At 45.3% G+C, this 24,033-nt stretch overlaps 1 protein-coding gene across 1 annotated transcript in view; it reads left to right on the plus strand.

The window, feature by feature from the left end:
* Positions 1-24,033, plus strand: part of ZBTB7C (zinc finger and BTB domain containing 7C) — a 382,043-nt gene that overhangs the window by 109,861 nt on the left and 248,149 nt on the right. The gene's annotated exons all lie outside the window — the stretch shown is intronic.

The raw sequence follows: 24,033 nt of genomic DNA on the forward strand, positions 1-24,033 counted from the left end.
ATGGCATTCCTCACTCATGACCAGTAACTCAACCCTACTGAGTCCTCAGAGGGCATTTTCAGTGGGTGGTCAAATAGGCAGTGTCTTTTATTTTCTGAAAACCTCCTAAAAGCCAGGCACAGCTGTGCTTCCCACATCCTCTTGGAGGTACATTCTCAGCCCAGGAAGGCCCTTGCTTTGCCACGAAGCTGTCCTGTGGGCTCCTGATGCACTCTGCCCTGGCAGTGTCCCTCTCATCCCCTTGCTGTGCTCCTGGACAGCCCTGCTTGTCGGCTGCCTCACAGCCATCTTCCAGGCATGTCTGTTTGTGGCCAGGGCAGCCACTGCCTACTTGTGGAGGTTTGAAAGGAACAGGGGCTGGCCTCTTCTGCCTTTCTTCCCAGCATTTTTTTGCCACCCATTTCCTGTCTGTGTGTCTTTTGTCACTTGCACCTCCTCCTGGCCCCACCCCGTTAGCCCTTCCTCTTCTAGGGAGACTCCCTGCTTGGCATCTGTAGTAAGAACAAAAAACCCACCTGACTGGAGCCAAGGGACTTCGCCAGCTGTGTGGGCTCAGGACCTGTTTCCTTAGCTGCAAAATGAGGGTGGAATCGGATGCCCAGCTCCGTCAGCATATGGCTTCTACTTTGGACAGAAACTTCTGTTTTCCTATTCCAGAGACTGCAGACTCCTGCTAGTAAAGCTCTGTTTCACGAGGGAGACTGCATTCACAACTCATCTGCCTGGGGGAGATGACTGATGCACCCTGGAACTCATGAGAAACCTAGCCCAGTGTTCCTACCTCTGGCTTCACCTTCAGATCACTTAGGCAGCTTTGAAAATATACTCATGCTTGCACCCCCCATCCGAGGGAGTCTGATTCCGGTGGATCTGGGTGGGGCTCAGGCATCTTTATGACGCTGATACAGAGTGACGTTAGAACCTCTGCTCCAGCACCGGCTTTGCTACTTGAAGTGTGGTTCTCAATGCGGTAACAGCAGAAATGCAGAATCTTAGGCTTCACCCCAGTCCTCCCAACTAAAGTGTGCATACTAACAAGGCCCCAGGAGATTCCTATGCCGTCTAACATTTGGCGAGCACTGCTTTCGCCCTGTAAGTGATCGTTGAGGATTCCCTTAGCCTATACTATCTGTTTTTCATAAGCAACCACAAATCCATTTTGGGTATAAATTTGGCATAAAAAATTGTATCCAATGTCAGATGATATTAACATGCAGGAAAATAGACATCACATCTACGCAGGAGCCATTTTCACTTCACTTCCGTGAGCTCTCTCTCCCCACAGGGCCTTTGCACGTGCTGCGCTCTGCCTGGCATATTCCCATCCTCCTTCAACCTTCTCATCCTCCCTTTCCCCTGGCTGTTTCACCCACAGCTGGATTGGCCTCTGGGAACTGGTTTTTGTCCAGTCTGCATCCTTTGCCACTCTCATCTCCCATCCACGACTCCCTGTGTCTCCCATTCCTTGGCCCAGGTGAGGTGGGGGCAAGAACCAGGTTGAGTTATGAGGAGATCTGACTGCAAAATTCACTTTCTCTCTTCACTTCCTTTGTTACTTCCCTTCGTTTTCCTCAAGTTTATGCAAGAAGAGGCCAAGAGTATACCTTTTCTGTCCACCCCTTGGTGGATGTTGTGATCAAATGGAGAGACAGACGCCTTCTACAGTATGAAGAATCCACAGAATGTCATGATGGTTCTGGAGGCAGGAGAGGGAGCTGCAAGGATGTCATGGGTGTGAGGACAGCGTGGCCCTCTTGCCCAGTAACTGTGGAGATGGGTTTTTTTTCCCTGCATGAGTGCTGAGCATTAAATGTGTAGAAAGAGTCACAGCTCTCAGACCCGGGAGTACCTTTCCCTCTCCTCCAGGCCTCTCCCTCTGATTGCCATTACCAAGTGACACCCTCCCATCTCACTATTTTCTGCTCCTGATGCTGCCCTGGGTCCCTAGCTTCTACCCCATTAGGGTTGGGACCTCTGGGAGTGCCTCTTTGAGGCAGGGCAGGACTGGGCGTTCGTGTCTGTGCCTTAGAGGAGAATATGATAAGGCTATGTAGGGGGGCCTGGAAGACCTCTGTGCAGCCAACCACTGCCTAATTCTGAACTCCCTGGACAGGTGACAAAGACAGATGTGATGCACACGTGCCCTGGATTACTGCTGTGCTCTGCTGTTCTTCATTCCATAGGTAGCTTCTGATGAGAGCCCAAGTGCTCCAGGATGGATCTGCAGAGCCCAGAGGAGACTGCGGACCAGGTTACAAGCAGAGAAGGGGGTCAGAGCAGGGCCAGACACTGGCCTACCCTGCTGAGGGAGACTATACCCCAGAGGGCTCCGGTGGGGTCAGCCTGCTGGGCACCCTGAGCCACTGGCCACCGGGCTCCTGTCTCAGTTGCCTTGGTTGGAAATGTTGAATGTGGGGCTGGGACTATCGCCAAAGTGCCTGAGTGGTAAGGATGTGGCATTGGTCTGGGCCATCAACAGGGAGGGGATACTGTGGGGACAGAGCACCTGGGTAGAATGCCAAGAAGCATGGCTGGATGTGTCCCTGTGTGGAGGTGGGTGTCAAGATGGGGCAGCCTTAAACAGCCAGCTGTAGCACTGGATGGCCTCCAGAGCCCAGCCCACCCCATGGGTGCCCACAGTCATCTCCTCTGACCAGAAAAGGCCTGTGCCCTCAAAGGGAAGGACAGGGGGCAAGTTTATCCCCGGGAGGATGGATAAGGCAGCCATCAACTCACACTTTTTTTTTTTTTTTTTTTTTTGAGACAGAGTCTCGCTTTGTTGCCCAGACTGGAGTGCAGTGGCTCGATCTTGGCTCACTGCAACCTCTACTTGCAGGGTTCAAGTAATTATTCTCCTGCTGCAGCCTCCTGAGTAGCTGGGACTACAGGCATGTGTCACCATGCCCGGCTCATTTTTTTTGTATTTTTAGTAGAGACGGGGGTTTCACTGTGTTGTCTAGGCTGGTCCCAAACTCCTGACCTTGTGATCCACCCACCTCAGCCTCCCAAAATGCTGGGATTACAGGCGTGAGCCACCATGCCTGGCCTCAACTCATAGTTTTACCTTGATATTAGGACACTCAGTGACTGCACAGAGGAGAGGTGGAGTTTGCATTTCGTAGCTATCGTAGGCATATAATGTGTGACACAGGCCATACCCAAATGAAGGCACACATTTTCATAGAGGACCACCTCAGAGGCAGCAAAAAGCCTGACCCAACCCAAGCAACATATTATCCTCTTAATGAGCGTGTAAACAGAAGGAGAATTCATGAAGTTCATGTTTCTGCCTTCCTGCAGGGACATTAGCAGGCATTGATTTTTAACCGTGATGTATGGCACTTCTGACTGAAGGGGACAATGCCATTTGGGAGTCTGTGAGGTTTAAGACATTCTGCAGTTGCCCTGCACTGCAGCGCTGCCAAGCCCTGCTCTAATAGCACCTAATTTGTTAGGGTAACAGGGAAATGGCTGTGATTGCCTGCCATATACCAGATGAACAAGGCAGCACATCCCACCCAGCACTGCTTCCCTTTGGGTGGAAGTAGAATGGGGGAGAGAGAGGGACAAGTAGAAAAGTCAGAGGCAATGAACAGCCAATGCATGATAGGGCCTCTCTCCGGGGAAAGGCAGTGGGGAGTGGGACCAGAAAGGGACCCTCAGGGACCTCTACCATGTCTATAAGAGTCTATACAAACAAAATCCAAAGGCAAACAGCATAATACTAAGATATGATGATGCTGGGTAGGGTTCGAGGATGTTTGTTATGTAAGTCGCTATATGTCAATACTTTTGAAATATTTTATAATTAAACAACAATGTAAAAAAAAAAAAATCCAAGGTCCAGGGCATCTTGGGTAGTAAGCTACTCTTTGTGTAGGAGAGAGAGCACTCTTAAACACGCGGTCATACATGCTGTGTATCTCTAGACCAGCGGCCCCTAACCTTTTTGGCACCAGGGACTGGTTTCATGGAAGACAAATTTTCCACAGATGGGGTGCGGTGGGGGAAACTGTTCCACCTCAGATCAACAGGCATTAGTTAGATTCTCAGCTGGGACTACAGGTGTGTGTCACCATGCCCGGCTAATTTTTGTATTTTTAGTAGAGACGAGGCTTGGCCATGTTGCCCAGGCTGGTCTCGAACTCCTGGACTCAAGCAGTCTGCTCACATGCATGGTTCACAATAGAGTTCGTGCTCCTGTGAGACTCTCGTGGCTCTGCTGATCTGAAAGGAGGTGGAACTCAGGCAGTAATGCTGGCTCCACCCTCTGCTCACCTCTTGCTGTGTGGCCTGGTACCCAACAGGCCACAGGCCACTACCAGACTGTGGCCCCGGAGACTGGGGACCCCTGCTCTAGACAGACTGATAGGACATGGGTGTCATAGGACATGGCATTGGGAGAGCACCCGAGACTCAGGAACGTGCTGCAGGAGAGAAGCTTCTTTTCACTATATGGCCTTGAAGGCTTTTGGGATGCTCCGCTGTGTGCCTGTATTACCTAATTTTTAAAAATAATGTAATTAGTTTCCAAGACTTCAAAAAAGACAAATAGAGATGGGAGAGGAAAACAAAAGGAGACACCTTAAAGGAAAATAAAAAAGGAGACGAGGAGAGCAGAGCCTCTTGAAATGCTAGGACTCAGCCTTGGGCTTGGTGCTGAGGGTTAGCAGGGACCACTAGAGGCTCCGGAGTGAGGAGCCCTTTCTGAGAGCAGCTTTCTGAGGGCACAGAAAGGGAGCCTAGAGGAGGAGGCTGCCACCCTGCCTGGCACAGGGTTCCATGGGAAGCCCCCTCCCTATCCTGCATGGGGAGCAGCACGGGCCTGCCTGGCAGCCATCCAGGGGGCCTGAGCAGGTCGTGGAGGTGGTGAGAGGTTGGGCAGATGCTGTGACCAAGGCGCATGGGAATGGCAGGTGGTTGGCGAGGCCCAGGCCACAGGCCGTCTTCAGGGGGAGGTGCAGCCCCAGGAGGGAACTCTCTGGCCTGGAGGTAGCTCCCCTGTTGGACACTGACTGTGAGGTACCAGTGGAAGGGAGGGATTTATGCTATGGAGATGACTGAGCCTGGGATCCCAGCCAGTCTATAATTGGGCCAACGTAAAACTCTGTCCTAGGATCGTTCAGATACTTGGAAAACATGTCTTTGTGACTTTGGGATGGGTCCCCCACCTGATCCCTATCTTCCCCCCTACCCTCCCACCCACCCACCTGCGACTGCCCCCCTCCTGCTGCTGCTGGGCTGAGGGAGGAGGAGAAGCCAATACGGAAGCGAGGGGCTCTTTCAGCTGTGTTGGCTCAGGCCTGCCGCCTAGAGTTTCAGCTCCTTGTGAATTTCTAGCTGCTCTAGGCCTCTGAAACCATTTCAGCTCCAAAGTGAGCCAGGCTGGTAGAATGAACTTTGTAAAGTTTTGTTGAGTTGAATTTGACCACCGAGAGCTGCTTGTGTGTGGCAGTGGGTGGGTCGATTGTGCTGATTTCCTCAGCTAAAAAGAAATCTTAGCCTGAGTCCTCTTGGGCTTGGGTCCTGGAAGGTCATTCGCTCTGGGGCTGCCAGGGAAGGGAGAGGCTTCTAGCGCCCAACACCATTGGATCCCACCTTCCTCACATGACCCAGAGGAAACATTCTGGAAGGTGCACCTGACGAAGAGGCCACCAGAGACCGCTACTTCCACCTCCACAAAATCATGCTGAATAAGCTAGAAACATCATCTGTGTAAGCTACAGGGAACGGTGTTAGAGATATCTGGAGCCTCAGCTCTGAAATGTGGCCCCTGGGCCACAGCAGCATTACCTGGGGACTCGTCAGAATGCATATTCCCAGGCCCACCGTGGACCTACTGAAGACTCTGGGGCATGGCTGTTTAATAAGATGTTACTTGCAGGAGATGGTGATGTGTACAGAAATTGAGGCCTGGGCTTCTCCCCTGTGGAGGAGAAAGAGACAGGCATGTGTAGTCAGAGAGCTTCCTGAGTGGCACTGACTTTCATGCCCAGGCCTGGTGTGTGCCCTCTCATCTCCTATTTTTCAAGCAGAAGCAGGATGCCCCAAGCAGGAAAATACTCTCTCCAGTGTACTGTAGCCAGCTTGCAGTAGGCAGAAATCAGGGCTCATGGTTCCTAATTCCTATTCAGTTGCTGAAGTTGTATAAATGAAAAAGAGGAGGCCGAGTGACAGGGCAGCAGATGCAGGGAAAGTACAGTTGAAATTTTGGGAAATAATAACTCACTTAGTTGACTCGTGGAGCCAAGATAGCCTTCTCTCTTACAGCCTTGGGGCTGCATGAGACCAGCTGGAATAACTGTCCTGCTGGTGCTGGGGGAGGGGTGAAGCCCTCTGCGTGGGGACAAGCAGTGACCAGGAAGGGAGGGGTGGGGGACAGGTCAACAGCAGGCATGCCCTGATGTGGGGACCTTACCGTGTGAGTGGAAGGCAGCTGAGTGCCAGGTCCATCTCAGCTGCTAGAGAGCCTGGCAAATCCTCATAAATGGTCTCACTCTGGGCTGCACCCAGCATTGCAGGAGCGGCAGGGACAGCTGGGAATTGCACTTCCTTCCCAGCACTGGCACCAGAGGAGCTGGCCTGGGGCACCTGTCAAGGGGATCAACATTTGGAGGCTTGTGTTATAATGGGAGCCAAGCTAGAAACAGAACAAAACTCACCTAGGAACAGGGCCTGGGAATGGGGGTGGGGGTGTGCAGGATTAATTTAATTAAGCCCTGCTTTGGGGACCAGGCTAAATTTAGCAGCTGCTTCGGCTGCTGGTTCGACGCCTTTCCCACAACTGCCTCCCATCTGCCCATTGTGCTTTCCGCAGGTGATTAATTTCAAATTCCAGGCTGGCATGTGCACACACACCTGCTGATTGCCTAGTCCCCTCTTCAAGCCTCTGCTAATGTGCTCTCCAGGCTCCCAGGGGAAGGTGCATGCTGAACCACGCCAGCAGCTTGCTTGCCCTTCCCCAGGGAGGTAAACACTGCATTCGTGCTAATGACTCCCATGGTGGCCATAGCAGGCCCAGGCCCAAGCTGCAGCACCTCATCCAGGAAACATGGCCACAGCGGGCCTGATCTCCAGCTTGTTTCATTTTATTGTTCTAGGTGAAATTTAAACAAAAGGTTGAAAGGCCGGGCATGGTGGCTCATGCTGGTAATACCTGCACTTTGAGAGGCTGAGGCTGGAGGATTGCTTGAGGCCAGGAATTTGAGACCAACCTGGCCAATATAGCAAGATCATATCTTTATTTATAATTTTTTTTTCTTAAAGGTTGAAAGGTGTGCTAATGTTCTGGACTGAAGTGACTGAGACTACTAGACTGTAACCCTGAGCCTCATAGGGATGAGGGGAGAGGATTCTCTTACCCCCATTTTTGGTCCAATTCTTCACTCTTCTCCTTTGATGATTCATACTTGGTCTGTTCAATCTTTGGACTGCTTTTTTTCTAATTACCATCTCGCCTATTTGGGGGGCCATTCTGAAGTTTATTAGTATCTCCCCCAGATTTAAACTGTGTCAAAAAGAGAAGGGAATTGGGTGGGAGATGCTGCAAACAATACTAAATGCCAGATGATGATTTATGGGTGCCATGGTCTGAATGTTTGAATGTTTGTGTCCCCTCAAAATTCGTACGTTGAAACCCTAATTCCTAATGTGATGATATTTGGGGGTGGAGCCTTTGAGAGGTGAATAGAGTCAGATGAGGTCATTAGGGTAGGGTCCTCATGAATGTCCTTGTAAAAAGAGGAGCTGACTGGAGACACCTCTTTGTGTGCCTGCAGTTAGGAAGGCCAAGTGAGGACATGAGCAGGAACAGAAATCAGCCAGCACCTTGATCCTGGGCTTCGTGGCCTTCAGAACTGGGAGCAATACATTTCTATTTTTGAAGCCACCCAGTCTATGGTATTTTTGTTATGGCAGCCCACACGGACTAAGACAGTGGTTTAGAGCACTCGTTTATCAAATGTTTATTGAGTATTTCCGGTGGGCTGGACATTGTGCCAATGCAGAAGCTGTAATGCTGAGTGAGACACAGTTCCTGTCTCAAGGAGCTGATCTTCTAAGGGAGTGAGACACAAGCAAAGCTGACCATGGCAGGGACGGGGGTGTCAGGGTGTCACCATAGTGCATAGCCCCACTGAGTGAGGGCTCAGTGAATAGCAACAGCAATAATAGTAGTAGATATCAATGCTTTATGCTGAGAACTGGGCTCAATGGGTGAGAGCATGAAGGAGCTTTCTTTTTCTCACCTTGCTCTTTTCCACACCACTTCATGGACTCCTTTCCAGCTCCTGAATCAAATCTAGCTTTTCTTGTCACACCCAGGTATTGAGGAATGGCTTTGTTTTTAGGTATTGAAAGCCTAGCCCAGTTTAAATCTTGATCTTCAGTCTTTCATCCAGCTTTCAGTTTCTGCCTCCTTCTCCACCCCAGGTCCCTGCTCAGGTTTGCTACCTGCAGCAGACGAGCATGGGGCATAGACAGCATCTCTTCTCTCTGCTTGCCCCGTCCTTCTCTCTTGCCAGCTGCTGCTTCTGGCCTCTCCAGGGACAGGCGCAGGAGCAGGGAGTTAGTGGTCCAGTGCTTTAGTGGTTCTGGGCACCTTGGAGGTCAGAGAGGCCATGAGTCCTAGTGAAAAGCTCTGGAGTCACACAGGCCTAAGCTCAAACCTCACTCTGTCCTTAGTAGTGGTAGGACTTTGGGCAAGTGGCTTAACCTCTTGGTTCCTCAGTTGTCCCCACTATAGAATGGAATGGAATGATTGCACTTGCTTTAATGAGAAATTATGGACATTCTTGATAATGTATGTACAGTGCCAAGATGTAAGTACTTAAGAGATGGTAGCAGTCTTTTTTTTTTTTTTGAGATGGAGTCTCCCTCTGTCACTGAGGCTGGAGTGCAGTGGTGGGATCTCAGCTCACTGCAACCTCCGCCTCCTGGATTCAAGTGATTCTCCTGCCTCAGCCTCCCGAGTAGCTGGGATTACAGGCACCCACCACCATGCCCAGCTAATTTTTGTATTTACAGTAGAGATGGAGTTTCACCATGTTGGCCAGGCTGGCCTTGAACTCCTGACCTCAGGTGATCTGCCTGCCTCTGCCTCCCGAAGTGCTGGGATTACAGGCGTGAGCCACCACGCCCAGCCAATGCTAGCAATTTTTAAGAGGCTGAGTCCCCTATTGGAGTCTGTCCTAGCAGAGGTCTGGTGTGCTACATAGTATGAGTTAGCCCTGCCTCCGAACTCCAGAAAGCTTGGCCAATCCCCCTAACTGCTGTGTTTACTTCCCACACAACCCCTGCCACCACCACCATGGTGACAGCACTCCTTGGTCAAGAGCACTGGGAAATGACTGCAGTGACCATAATGGCTGTGGCTACGGATTGGTGCAATATTTTGATTAATTGCAGGTCTAGGAATATGAATGATTTTAAAGCACTTTCCAAATTGGCAGTGCCACATCAACACTAAGATGGTTTTCGTAACAACCGAGTCCAGGGCTGCCTGTCCCGGTGGTTACGCAGGCCTGGGCTCCCTGTGGGTTTCAAGAGCGTGGCTCTCAGATAGGTTTCTCCTTGGCTGCTTTGCTCCTTTGCTGCTGCCACCTTACCACCTTGGAGTTTCCCTTGGATTTTAATCCCCCAGGGGAGGAAACACCTTTATGGGAGTAGTTTTTGTTGCTGCTTCATTGAATCCAGGCCAGCTAGGTAGAGGAAGATCCGGCTGTCATTCCTTTTCTATCCCCAGAGGTGGTTCCCAGACGTCCCCCTTCACCACCACCCTCCCTGGAACCACAAACTCAAGATGAGAGGCCTGGGATGGGAAGTCCATTGCCATAAACATTTGGCTGCTTCATGGATAAAGGCTGCTGAGAAACTGCTCACAAGTGAGATGCTCTGCAGCCAGCCCTCTGCTTACAGTGGCGGTGCATTCTTACCAAGATGACAGTGCATTTGAAGGATGATGTCCCCAAAGCAGAAAGTTCTGTGGTGCCTAAGGTGGAGTTGGGGCTAGGTGATGATACCAGGCACCCAACTCTTTTCACTTTCCAAACTTTTAAATATGACTTCAGGAGCCTCTGATCTTACAGGGTCTAGAGAATGTTCTTTCCACAAATCCTAGTAAGAGATTACTACTTGATATATTGGCTTGGGGCCAGGAATTGACTTTCAGTCACTGTCTCCAGAGCACATAGCACCTAGGTGGAAGAGGAGGAGGGCACTCTTGGACTAGGAAGGTGGAAGGAGGGGTGGTTTTGCCTGGGGTGTCCTGGCTACAGCCACCTAAGCATAGTGGGAGGGTGTCTGGCCAGCCAAATTCCCCCAAAGTGAGATGGCGAGGCTTTGCCAGGAAGAGGATGCAGGCCCAGGGGACGGGCGCCTGTGGCACAGAGCTGACTAATGGTCCAGCTCCAACAATAGATCCTGTTGCCTGCCCAGGGAAGGGAGCAGAGTCTGTCCCCAACCCCCACACTCTTAATGACCCTCAAAAACACCACAGGGGAGCAGTTCTGCTCAGCTCCCCAGGATAATTAGGGTCTGCCCTGCAGCAAGCGAATCAAAGAGCAGGGCACGTCTGCCCCTGGCACTGCAGCTACCTGGCTGGAAAGCTGCAAACCTCTTCACCTTACAGAAACCATTGCCCACCCTCTCCCCTCATAGAGTCCTGCTACCCCTCAGGAGCTTGGGCAGCCCTGAAAGGGAGCCCTCCTAGTACGGCTGGGACTGGGACTGGGAAGGAGGTTGGACTGAGGGTGGGGCACTTTGGCTTTTGGACCTTGGAGCTAACAGCCCCAGCCAGAACCTACAGGCATGGCCTGGAGTAACAGGAGCCATCTGTGGTCCTGTGGGTGGTTTAAGTCTCCTTCCTTCCCTTTGTAAAAAATATTAGTAGCTATCATTTATTGAACATACACTAGGTGCTAAATGCTCTGCATGAATTATCTCTTTGAAAGTACACAAGAACCCTATAAAGAAGGTGCTAGCATAACTATTGTAATCTCCATTTTAACAAGTGTGGAAACTGAGCCTTAGCAAGATTAATCAGGAATAACAGTTACACATTTTACCAGGTGTCTCCCTTACCCTCTTATGAGATGACTATATGATTAGTCTCTTTTAATTCATTATGGTGGTGAATTACACTGGCAGATTTTCCAATGTTAAGCCATTTTCTTCCAATTCCTTAGAAAAATTCAACTTGATAATGATATATTTTTTAAAAATATTTCTGTGTTTGATTTATCAATTATTTATCAGCCATTTTTGCATCTTTATTCATGAGTGAGGTTGGCCTGTAATTTTCCTTCTTGAGACTTCACTGGCCTGAAGTCTTTATTCACTTTACAAAATGGGTTACCATTTTGATCCCACCTCATGAATGACATGAATTCCCTTATAAAACTTGTCAGAGGGCTGGGCACCGTGGCTCACGCCTGTAATCCCAGCATTTAGGAGGCTGAGATTAAGTGGGACCATTTAAGTGGGACCAAAGCACTTAAAGCACCTATCCATATTGCTACATAGATATCAAATTCTTTTATTTTCACTGCTATATTGTATTTCATTGTGTGAGAATCCACATTGTATCTGTCTCGGATGGTAACTGCTATGATGACTAACATGCACCCTTCTAGGACTTTTCAGAGTGTAGAGTGCTAACCATTACACCATGGAACCATCACCTTCTAGGATTCAGGCATGTACCTGGGTCCATACAAAGTTCCATGTCTGTGTGTGGTTGTATGTGCCCTAGATTGTAAGATCCATGGGGGTAAAAATTATTTTTATCTTTTGACCCCTGTTGTATCCCCAGCACTTAAGCATACCCGGCACATAATAGATAATAAATATGTAATTGTGTATTTACATATATATTCATAATAAATAATAAATACATAATTGTGTATTTACATATATATTCATAATAAATACATAATTGTGTAGTTACATATATTCATTCAATATAGATTTATTATGTATACATATGTACATATGTACATATATGAATATTATATATACATATATTATATATTACATATACATATATTATATATTACATATTACATATACATATATTATATATTATATATAATATATACATATATTATATATTATATATAATATATTATATATTATATATACATATATTATATATTATATATACATATATATTTTATATATATACATATACATATGTGTATATATAATATATACACACATGTGTATATATAATATATAAATATATACAATACATAATATAATATGTAAATATATATTTATGTGTACATATATTACATATATAATATACATATACATATATTCATTCAATACATAATAAATATATATTGAATGAATATGTGTAAATACACAATTATGTTTTGTGGCATTAAAAAATCATATAGTGTTTATTTTTGGTAGATGTTTGGTTTTCTTTGCTTAACCTAATTCCTTTCCATGTCAGTACATATAGATCTGCCTCATTATTTGTCATTGCTGCATAATATTCCACAGATCATCCAACCATTCTCTTGCTGATGGGCATTTAGATTGTGTCTACTTCTTTTGCTGTTACAACTCTGAGATTAATGTCCTTGAACTTGTCCCCTGGAGCATAAGTGTGAGAGACTAGATGTGAATAACATGCCTAAAAGTGAATTTGCTAAGTCTTAGAAAACATGCTATTATTATTCTTATTATTATTTAGTTTGATATTGCCCAGTTGCTCTCTAAAGATTTAAAAGGCTCATTTACTCTACTGGAAGGAGTGTGTGAGCAGCCCCATTTAGCCAATCAATGCCTGATCCTGTCTGGCGATGGGAAGTTGTTTTGCGTTGTGCATAGCCTTGCATTTCCCTGATTGGTCACTGAAGTTCAGTCAACAATTTTTACTTTTTGATTTCAGTAAATGTATATTCTTCTAGTTCTAAATATCTATTTTTGAAAGTACTTTATTAGGGTTTTTACAGGTGTATAACAATATAATTGGTTTTTATATTGATCTTTGTCTTAGTCTATTCAGGCTGCTGCAACAAAGTACCATAAACTAGGTAGTTTGTAAACAACAAAAATGTATTTCTCACACTTCTGGAGGTTGGGAAGTTTAAGATCAAGGTACCAGCAGATTCTGTGTCTGGTGAGGGCTTTCTGGTTCAGAGACAGCTCCTTCTCACTTTGTCCTCACAGAGTGGAAGAAGCCACTAAACCCCCTCTGGCCTCTTTTATTTTTTAATTTGTATTTATTTATTTATTTAGAGACGGAGTTTGGCTCTTGCTGCCTAGGCTGGAGTGCAATGGTGTGATCTTCGCTCGCTGCAACCTCCGCCTCCCAGGTTCAAGCAATTCTTCTGCCCCAGAGTAGCTGGGATTACAAGTGTCTGCCACCATGACCAGCTAATTTTTTTTTTTTTTTGTACTTTCAGTAAAGATGGGATTTCACCATGTTGGCCAGGCTGGTCTCAAACTCCCGACCTTAAGTGATCCACCTGGCTCAGCCTCCCAAAGTGCTGGGATTACAGGCATGAGCCACGGTGCCCAGCTCTCTGATCAGTTTTATAAGGGAATTCATCTCATTCATGAGGGTTGTGCCTCCATGACCTAATCACTTCCCAAAGGCCCCACCTTCTAACACAATTACCTTGGGGCCCAGGATTTCACCAGATGAATTGTGAAGGGACATAAACATTTAGTGCATTGTAATATTATAACTAGCAATCTTTGTATTCTTATAAATTCTAACACATTGCTATATATTCTTTTAGATCTATATAGATTATATCATATTCGAATAATGTCAGTTTCGTTTCTTCCTTTCCAATTTTTATATTCTTTATTTCTTTTTGCCTTAATGTACTGGCTAAGGATATCCAGTACAGAGTAGAGTAGCAGAGATGGTGGACAGCCTTGTGCCATTCCTGATATTAAAGAGAATGCTTCCAGTGCATCACTGTTAAGTTTCATAGTAGCTGCAGTGGTAGATGGCCTTATCAGGTTAGGGAAGTTCCATTCAGTTCTTAGTTTGCTAGGAGCTTAATCAGGAATAACAGTTATATGTTTTATCAGGTGTCTCCCTTACCCTCTTATGAGATGACTATATGATTAGTCTATTTTAATTCATTATGGTGGTGAATTACACTGGTAGATTTTCTAATGTTAAGCCATTTTTTTTCCAATTCCTTAGAAAAATTCAACTTGATAATGATATATATTTAAAAAATTTTTTTGTGTTTGGTTTATCAATTATTTATCCGCCATTTTTGCATCTTTATTCATGAGTGAGATTGGCCTGTAATTTTCCTTCTTGAGACTTCACTGGCCTGAAGTCTTTATTCACCTTACAAAATGGGTTACCAAATAGTCTTTCATTTCTTATGCTCTAGGAAGATTATATATCAGATGAAATGGTTTACTCATTGCATGTGTGATAGAACTTTCCTGTGAAACCATTTGGGACTCTTGTTTTCACTGTGGAACGATTTTTAAATTACCGATTCAATGTATTTAATGATTGGAAGACTCTTCAGATTTTCTATTTGTCTTAGAGTTCAGTTTTACATATTATATTCTTCCAGGAATTTGTCCATTTTATTTAAGTATTCTAACAAATTGGCATAAAGTTAATAGAGCATATAAAAATATTTTGGCATGAAGTTTGATAGAAATTATTTTCATTATCATTCAGTACTAAGTATTTTTAAACATCTATTATGATTTTTGTCTCTGGTGTTTTTAATTTTACAAGTATAACTTGTTTCTCTTTGTTTTCTTAGTTACCATTTGATACTGATTTCAAATTTAATAATGCTAAGATCAGAGAACATGGACTGTTTTACCCTTTGAAGTTATCTGAAACTGCTCTCTATCTTCTGGTCAGTTTTTTTTTTTTTTCCTGCAACCTCTGCCTTCCGAGCTCAAGGAATCTCCTACCTCAGCCTCCTAAGTAGTTGGGACTACAGGTGTGCACCACCATGCCCGGCTAATTTTGTATTTTTTGTCGAGAGAGGGGTTTGCCATGTTGCCCAGGCTGGTCTCAAGCTCCTGAGCTCAAGTGATCCACCTGCCTTAGACTCCCAAAGTACTGGGATTACAGGCACGAGTCACCGTGCCTGGCCTCTTCTGGTCAGTTTTAAAACTTGTTCTAACTGTTCTGTAATTTGAGGTGCAAGGCTGGTATTAAACACACTAATTATTTAGAGCTCAAAGTTTAAAACATATATCCTTGCTTATTGTATCTGTTTGACAAGAGTTTCTAAATTTTCCACCCTAATACTGTGTTGGCCCATTTCTCTTTGTATTTTTATCAACTTTTTCTTAACATATTTTGAGGCTATTTTATTATGAATGTATTTAGAATTATTACTGTATTTTCCTGGTGAGTTAAGTATTTCGTCATTAAGTAGTGATCTGTCCATATTTTAGAAATACTTTCAATAATATCCTTATGAGTGGCCTGTCTCTCACTTTCAATTGAACTGATGATGTTTTCTTTTACTCTCATTCTTAAAAGATGATTTTTCTGAGTTGTCAATTATTTCTATACTTTCAAAATATTTTGTCTTTATTACATTGTTTTACTTCTAGTTACTATGATGATTCCAGCTGACAAAGAACATACACACACACACACACACACACCCCTTCTCTGACAAAGATGACTAGGATAACAACAATTACACCCTGATAAAATGGTATTTTGAGGCTGGACTTCAAACCAAGAGAAGGATATTGTCAGTTGCCTGAAAAGAAGAGGGACTAAAAGTCTGAGCATAGTGGGAGCTTAGGCCAAAGGTCTCACATGTATGGAGACCTGAAAACATGAATGTAGGCTGAGGTTCTAAACCCCTCAAGAGGAAGGGAGCTCATGTATGGGTTTCCTGTGTTTGGAAAGCCAATGGAATTATTCTAGGAGTCATGAAGGGCACTTTCTTGTATAAAATGAGAACCATAGACACCCTCCTAGTTATCAGCCCAGGGAATTCACAAGGAAGCGCCATCTTCCAAGGACCAGGAGCAACAAACAAACAAAAACAAAAATAAAAAAATTGCCCATGAGAAAATGGAACCCCAAGCTGATGTCATAACCAAAACAGATAAAACTCTCCATTAAAGACTGAAACTTTTGTTGAAAAAAAATGTTTTAGGGCACAAGATCCAGGTATATGCCATTTGTAAGAATCACATACATAATTTAATTATAGACAGAAAAAGATGAAAGCTAGCTTGGCGTGATGACTCATGCCTGTAATCCCAGCACTTTGAGAGGATGAGGAAGGAAGATTGCTTGAGCCCAAGAGCTCAAGACTAGCCTGAGCAACATAGGGAGACCTCATCTCTACAAAAAAAATTACTAAATAAAATAAAGAAGAAAAAGATGAAAGCCAAGAGTTGGAAGAGAATATACTATACAGATACCAAAACAAAGCTGGTCTTGCAATACTAATTAACAATGTAGAATGTAAGGAGGAAAGTATAAATAAACAGGATCATTGCTTAGTGATAAAATGTGCAGTGTGCTAGGACATATAATAATCATGAATCTTTATGTGCCTAACAACATAGCTTCAAAATAAGGGAAACAGAAATGGAAAGAATTGAAAGGCACAAAAGACAAATCCACAATTACTGTAAGAGATTTTAAACATACCTTTTGTAAACAGACAGGTCAAGGAGATACAAACTAGTAAGACTATAAAAGGTTCAAACAAGACAAGTAACAAGCATGAGCCAATGGATCTATATATTACCCTGCACCCTGCAAATGGAAACTACACCTTCTTCTGTGGCATACTTTTATAGAAACTAACCATGAACAAGACCATTAAGGAAATCTCAGCAAGTATCAAAGAAACAACATCATGCAGCCCACATTATCTACCATCATGCAACCAGAATTCAATGATAAAAAGAACTTCCTCTGCCTGTATCCATTAGTCCAGTCTTATAAGATAAAGGCAGTCTTATCCATGCTGGACTAGAGCAAGGCTCAGGAGAGGGTGAGAGAACTATAAAACAGAAGGAGACTGGGGATGATGTTTCTGATGTTTTTTTCTTCTCTCTTTTTTTTTTTTTTTTTGAGACTGAGTCTCATTCTGTCTCCTAGGCTGGAGTGCAATGGTAAGATCTTGGCTCACTGCAACCTCTGCCTCCTGGGTTCAAGCAATTCTTGTGCCTCAGCCTCCCGAATAGGTGGGATTACAGGCGTGTAACACCATGTCCAGCTTTTTGTATTTTAAGTAGAGACACGGTTCTGCTGTGTTGGCCAGGTTGGTCTCGAACTCCTGTCCTCAAGTGATCCACCCACCTCAGCCTCCCAAAGTGCTGGGATTACAGGCATGAGCCACTATGCCCAACCGGATGATGTTTCTTAACAGAACTTGAGTGCATGTTATGTGCCCCTCCCTCTGTCCCTTCCTTTCCCTCTCTTTCTCAACAGGGTCTCACTCTGTTACTCAGGCTGGAGTACAGTGGCATGCTCATGACTCACTGAAGCCTTGACCTCCTGGGCTCAAGTGATCCTTCCATCTCGGCCTCCCAAGTAGCTGGGATTACAGGCATGCACTACCGTTAGGCTAATTTTTATTTTTGTAGAGACAAGATCTATATTGCCCAAGCTGGTCTCAAACTCAGCAGTCCTCCTGCTTGGCCTCCCAAAGTGCTGGGATTACAGGCATGAGCCGCTGCGCCTAGTCCCCTTTTGTTCTTCCCTTTTTTTTTTTTTTCTGAGACAGAGTCTCTCTTTGTTGCCCAGGCTAGAGTGCAGTGGTGCAATCTTGGCTCATTGCAACCTCTGCCTCCCAGGTTCAAGTGATTCTCATGTCTCAGCCTCCTGAGTACCTGGGACTACAGGCGTGTACCACTGTGCCTGGCTAATTTCTGTATTTTTAGTAGAGATGGGGTTTTGTCATGTTGCCCAGGCTGGTCTCGAACTCCTGACCTCAGGTAATCTGCCCGCCTTTGCCTCCCAAAGTTCTGGGATTACAAGCGTGAGCCACTGTGCCTGGCCCCCTTTTGTTCTTGGCATGAGTGATAACATGATCGTGATATTTATACATCTTCAGAGCATGCTCAGCTGAGTCTCCTTTGCAGCTGACTATATCAGAGTGAGGTAGGCAGGAGAAGTCTTATACTTATTTTACAGATGAAGGAACTGATGAATAGAGGAGCTCACCTGCCAAGGTGCTGAAAAAGTTTCACCGGTAGAACTGAGACTCAAATTCATGTATTTTGACCTCTCATTGGTTGCTTGTCCTATTGCATCAACAGTGGGAATAATTAACACTCAACTTCACGTCTGTCTAAATTATGGTTCTGAGAGGAGGCCCTAAGCCATGTCTATTACCACCCTCACTGCCTGGCAATGGAAGATTTTAGTACATGTTTGTTGAATGAATGCCAAGTTAAGTTTTTAATTTCTGCTTGGGTGTTTGCATTTATTTATTTCTTAATAACTCTTTTCTCATAGTAAAAGTGATGCCTGTTCATTGCAGGGAATTTTGAAAAAAACAAAGTAGAAAGAAGAAATTTAAATTTCACATAATCCTCTCATTAAACATTTTATAAAATGCATATAGTGGCTGCACATGTGCTCAACATTTAGGCTATTTCCAAATTTTCCCTGTTATAAATAATTCTGTGACAAGTACAACTGCACCCTCATTATTTCCTGAAGATAAATTTCTGGAACTGGAATTACTAGGTCAAAGAATATGAAATTTTTTAAGGTTTTGATAAATATTGCCAAATTCCCTTTCTTAAAGCTTTACTGATTTGCATTTCCCAATGTAAGAAAGTATTAATTTCTCTGCACCCTCATCAATTTTTTCCCTTTTCCCTTTTTAAACGTTTTATTGAAATATTAGCTACATAGAAAATATACACATCATAGGCGTATGGCTCAATGAATTTTCACACATTGAATATACTCATGAGCCTAGCATCTAGATCATGACATAGAATATTCTCAGCACCCCATAAGCCACCCTCAGGCCCCATTTCAGGCATTGGCACGTTCCCAAGTCCTGACTTTTAACATCATAGCTCAATCTTGCCTGTGTTTGAACTTTATTGACTTTACATAAATCACATAGTATTATCCTTCAATGTCTGCCTTATTTTACTCAACTTTAGGTCTGGGAATTCTTTCATCTTGCTATGTGTAGTTGTAGTTTGTACATTCTCATATTTGTATTGCATTTTATTGTGTGACTATACCACAATGTCTACATCTTTTTGTAGGTGGGCATGTAGATAATTTCTAGGTTGGGACTATTAAAACCAATGCTGCCTCCTGGTAAATTATTGTAAACATTTGTGTTAGCTATATATACGTACAACTGAAATTGCCAGGTCATAACACTCAATATTTTTAATTAAAAAAAAATTACAGCCGGGTGCGATGGCTCACGCCTGTAATCCCAGCACTTTGGGAGGCTGAGGTGGGTAGATCACCTGAGGTCAGGAGTTCGAGACCAGCCTGGCCAACATGGCAAAACCCCGTCTCTATTAAAAATACAAAAATTAGCTGAGTGTGGTGGTGGGCACCTGTAGTTCCAGCTACTCAGGAGGCTGAGCCGGGAGAATGGCTTGAACCGGAAGGTGGAGGTTGCAGTGAGTGACGATCATGCCACTGCACTCCAGCCTGGGTGACAGAGCAAGACTCTGTCTCAAAAAAAAAAAAAAAAAAAAAAAAAAGGACAAGCTGGTGCTTAAATCACGGAATAAATAGCTAATGAGGATTTTGGACTAGTTGGCTACTGAGTGTTAGTTGGGACCTGAGGCCTTTTCCTAGATTTCTCAAGTCATGCCTTGTTGGGGACTCTGGCTACATAGGTGTGTAACCATGAGAGTATATAGACTCTTGTGTCTAGGATTTATGTGTAGAAATGGAGACATTCTCAAATATATATGTAAATGTGGTCAGAGTTGGGGGTGGGGCTAGTCACAGGCTTGTGCAGATGACTGTGAGCAGGGATTAGGGGGTTCCTCTGTGGGCACCTTTTGTTCTGGGTGTGTTGATATGGGTTGGGGCAGATTGTGTAGGGCTTGAGAAGCCAGGCCAGGATGTTGGGGAGTTTATTCTGTTAGTGGTGGATTGTCATTGAAGGCTTTTTTGCAGGTTAGTGCCTTGGGGAAGCAAGTTTTTAGAAACACCAATGGGAATGTAGCCCAAATCCAAATCCAACAAATGCTGGATGCAGTGGCCCTGACATAGGAACTTGGAAGTTGAGGGAGGGGCCGAGGAGTGCCCTCAGTTATGGGTGAAGCCTCAGGAGTCGGTGAAACCCTCATGCCGCAGTGTGCTGCCACTTTCTGCAGCCTCCATGGTGCCTTTCCTGCCTACCCCTCCTTCTGTGACAAACTGGCTCCACACAGCGCTCTCCAATACATGCTCCTTGGCTGTGCTTCTGCCTACAGCACTGACCACACCATATTCTAGTTGTGGAGTGAGTTCCTTGGGGCAAGAACCACATGTGTCTTATTTACCATCCTGTCTCCAGCACCTAGCACAGTGCCTGGCACATAGTAGATGCTCAATAAAAATTTGTGGAATGATGAATATTATTTTGCATCATACCTATTTCCTCTCCCTGCCAACCCCGTTTGAATGACTCGCATCTGCTCATCTTGGCTCTTACCCACTGCCTTGTGATTCCTTCATCCCCTTTCTTCAAGGCTCTTAAATCCTGCATACAGGTGAAGATGTCAAGGCAAACTCAGTGCAGAGGCAGGTTCAGTGCTTCCCCTGCTCTCTGCTTCTGTGAATGTGGGGCTGATGTGTAGCCTGGACAGCCCGGGGCTCAAGAAGCCTGCTTTGGGCAGCTCCCACAAGTGAGGCTTCAGTGGGGAAGCTGCCTGAGGCTCAAGACTGGAGGTGCCTTCATTTTAGTATCAGCCAAGTGCAGGCCATTTTGGGGAGGTTGTCCCTTGTCTGACTCCTACCCTGCAAAAGGCAGGCAGTGCTAATATCAGAAGACGGAACCACCACACCAGGCCCCGTGCAGTCCTTTGTGTTCATTTTGTTTGGGTGGTTATTTCCCCACTGGAGTTTGGACATGATTCATAGTAATAAAGGCTACCACATCTTGCTGGATCTACCTGAAGCCAAATGTGAGGGGACACCAGCCCTGCCTGAAGCTTTGTGTGGAATAAGCCTGTCCTCTTTTGCCTCCCCCTTTTTTTTTTTGCCAGGTTGACCATGAAATGACTGCAGGGAGACAGGGAGCCTGGAGCATCCAGGCAGGTAGATCTGCCAGGCTGTCACTTCAGACTGGAGAGAGACCAAGGCCTGTAAGTACTGGATGTACTGGATTTCCTTCCAGGGCATTCTGTTTTAACAGTGGAGCAGGAGCAGCTTTCTCACGGAACAGTCAGGGGTCTGTGTTCTGAGGAGCGGGGGTGCCGGGGGGACCATCTCCATGGTGCTGCCCTCTGGTTCCTGGGGTGGGCTGGTTCCATGGACTTTTTCCTTCTAAGTGTGTGTGACACAGGTGTGACAGTGTGCCCAGCATACCAATTCCCCTGCCAGGCATGTTTAAGGGCTTTGTCAGTCTCAAATCAATTTTCACTGTCTCCAGCAAGGTTCTCCAATTGATGAATTAAAAAATAACAAGAAAGCAAAACAACACAGAAAAATCCAAAAACAAAATCAAAACACAAACCCATTGCAACCCCTGAGGGGACAGCCTGTGAGAAGCTGGTTGACAGCAGAGAGCAGGCAGGCAGTGTTTCAGTTGTTTATTGCCACATAGCAAACCAGCCCTAAATATAGTGGCTTAAAGCAACTATTTGCTCATGATCATATGGGTCAGAATTTGGGGAGGATGGTTGGGCACGGTGGCTCACACCTGTAATCCCAGCACTTTGGGAGGCTGAGGCAGGCGGATCATGAGGTCAGGAGTTTGAGACCAGCCTGGCCAACATGGTGAAACCCTGTCTCTACTAAAAATACAAAAATTAGCTGGGCATGGTGGTGGGTGCCTGTAATCCCAGCTACTCAGGAGGCTGGAGAATCATTTGAACCCGGGAGGCAGAGGTTGCAGTGAGCCAAGATCGCACCATTGCATTCCAGCCTGGGTGACAGGGCAAGACTCTGTCTCAAAAAAAAAAAAAAAAAAAAAAAAAAAGAATTTGGGGAGGATTCTGTGGAGACAGCGTTTCTCTCTTCCACTTGGGTTACTCAACTGAGGATAGAGGATCCAAGATGGCGCCACTCCTATGTCTGGGACCTTGGAGCTGCTCTTGGCTGGGAACCTCAGTCCTTCTGAACGTGGCCTAGTCCTCTCTCCGTGGCCTCTCATTCTCTGGGGCCTCTTTCTCCTGCGGCTTCTCTCTGTAGCAGAACAACCTGATTTCTTTGCATGTGGCAGGAACCTGCCTCTGCAAAGTAGAAGCCGCAAGATCATGTCAAGCCCAGAAGGTCCCTGGTGCCACATTCTATTGGTCAGAACAAACCTCATGGCCAGTCCAGATTCAGGGGGAGGGAAACACAGCCCACCTCTTGATAAGTGATTGTTGTGGCCGTCTTTGGAAATAGTCTATCACAGGAAATAATGCATCACCTCCACTGCTGATTTTCCTCTCACCATTGTCACCTCTAAGCCTGTCCTTCTTTACCTTACCCTACTCCCACTGCAAACCCTCCCCCTTGCATCATGAAAGAGAGGGGCTGTTACCTGGCACAAAGGAAGGAGGTCAATTAAAAAAAAAAAAAAAAAGCTCATGTGGTATTTTTGTGGCTATAGATGATGAATCCTAGAACTCTATTGTTCCTTATAAACCTGCTATGTTTGTCTACAAATTTAACACTTGAGAGAATGCTTTGTGATTTCTGTTGCGGGAGCCTCCAGCCTGACTGTGAAGCCGACTGAACCCAAGTGCCTGTTTCCCACATTTTGGTGTGTCCTCACCAGCCAGGGTTGCCCTTCATGATGCAGCCATAAAATGTGCACCTCACACATGGTTAAGCAGCTTATTAGTTGTTCTAGCCTTCCTTAGAATAGACGTGAAGTTTAAATTGTCAAACTCTAAGTGAAATAGCTATTTATTTTGCACTTTTATTTGGGACAGAAAATCTTGGAGTAAGCTTAGGAACACACCTGCAGCCCAGTTACAGCTATTTACAGAGCTGGAAAACAAGAAAATGAGAACAGGAATGAAGAGGGTTGTTTTTCATGAGGTACAGGAAGAAATTTTACAATAGGAGATCCTGGAGGCCACCTCAGGTTGTAAATAAAATCTGAGGCCTTTTTACTGTCTCAAAATCTTTTACCCCATCGCGGTTGCTGCTGTCTTTGTCATCTGCCCTGTCCTCCTCCAGCTCCTCAAATCCCATCAGCCTTTCTCCCCTCCTCCCTCTGTATCCTGAGTCCATTTCCAGGATCCCATGCCTCTGATGTTTCCAAAAGCAAATTTCCAAAATCAAATTTGCCTTTGGGAAGAAAACAAGTCTGTAGTTGATTGGTTCCTGTTGCTTAATGCCCTCACTGTAATGCTGGCTTAGCAGATGATTGGAGTTTAAAGAGCTTCTGTTTTTCATTGGTTTTAAATGGGATATCATTAAGAGCTGAGAGAAGAAAGATGAGGCTCACCAAGGTGTACTTCAGAACGGCTCTGTGCCGTTTACCCTCTTCCTGGAAGCTGATGTGAAGCAGCGGTTTCAGGTCCCTTAATGCTACACAAATACAAGTGCAGGGAAAAGTATCAAATGCACATTGTTTCTCTTTGCATACTTAAATTAGTGTGGATTGAGGGTCAGGAGACCTGAGTATGGTAATCCAGCTCCGCCAAAAGTGAACCCTGTGATTTAGGGCAAGTCGCTCTCTGGGCTGTGGCATCTGCATCTCTCAGTTGGGGATTTGGACTCAATTCAGTCTATCAGACTCTCGGCCGGGCACTGTACTGGGCACTGGGATTAAAGACTGAGCTAGGCTGTGTCCTGCCCACAAGGAACTCAGTGTAACAAATGATCTCTGAGGTTCTGTGATAATTGAAATTCCCTGACACATGCATGTCCCAATCCTAGGCATAGGAACGCAGCAGCAC

This window comes from Theropithecus gelada, chromosome 18 (assembly GCF_003255815.1).
Source record: "Theropithecus gelada isolate Dixy chromosome 18, Tgel_1.0, whole genome shotgun sequence".
NCBI lineage: Eukaryota > Metazoa > Chordata > Mammalia > Primates > Cercopithecidae > Theropithecus > Theropithecus gelada.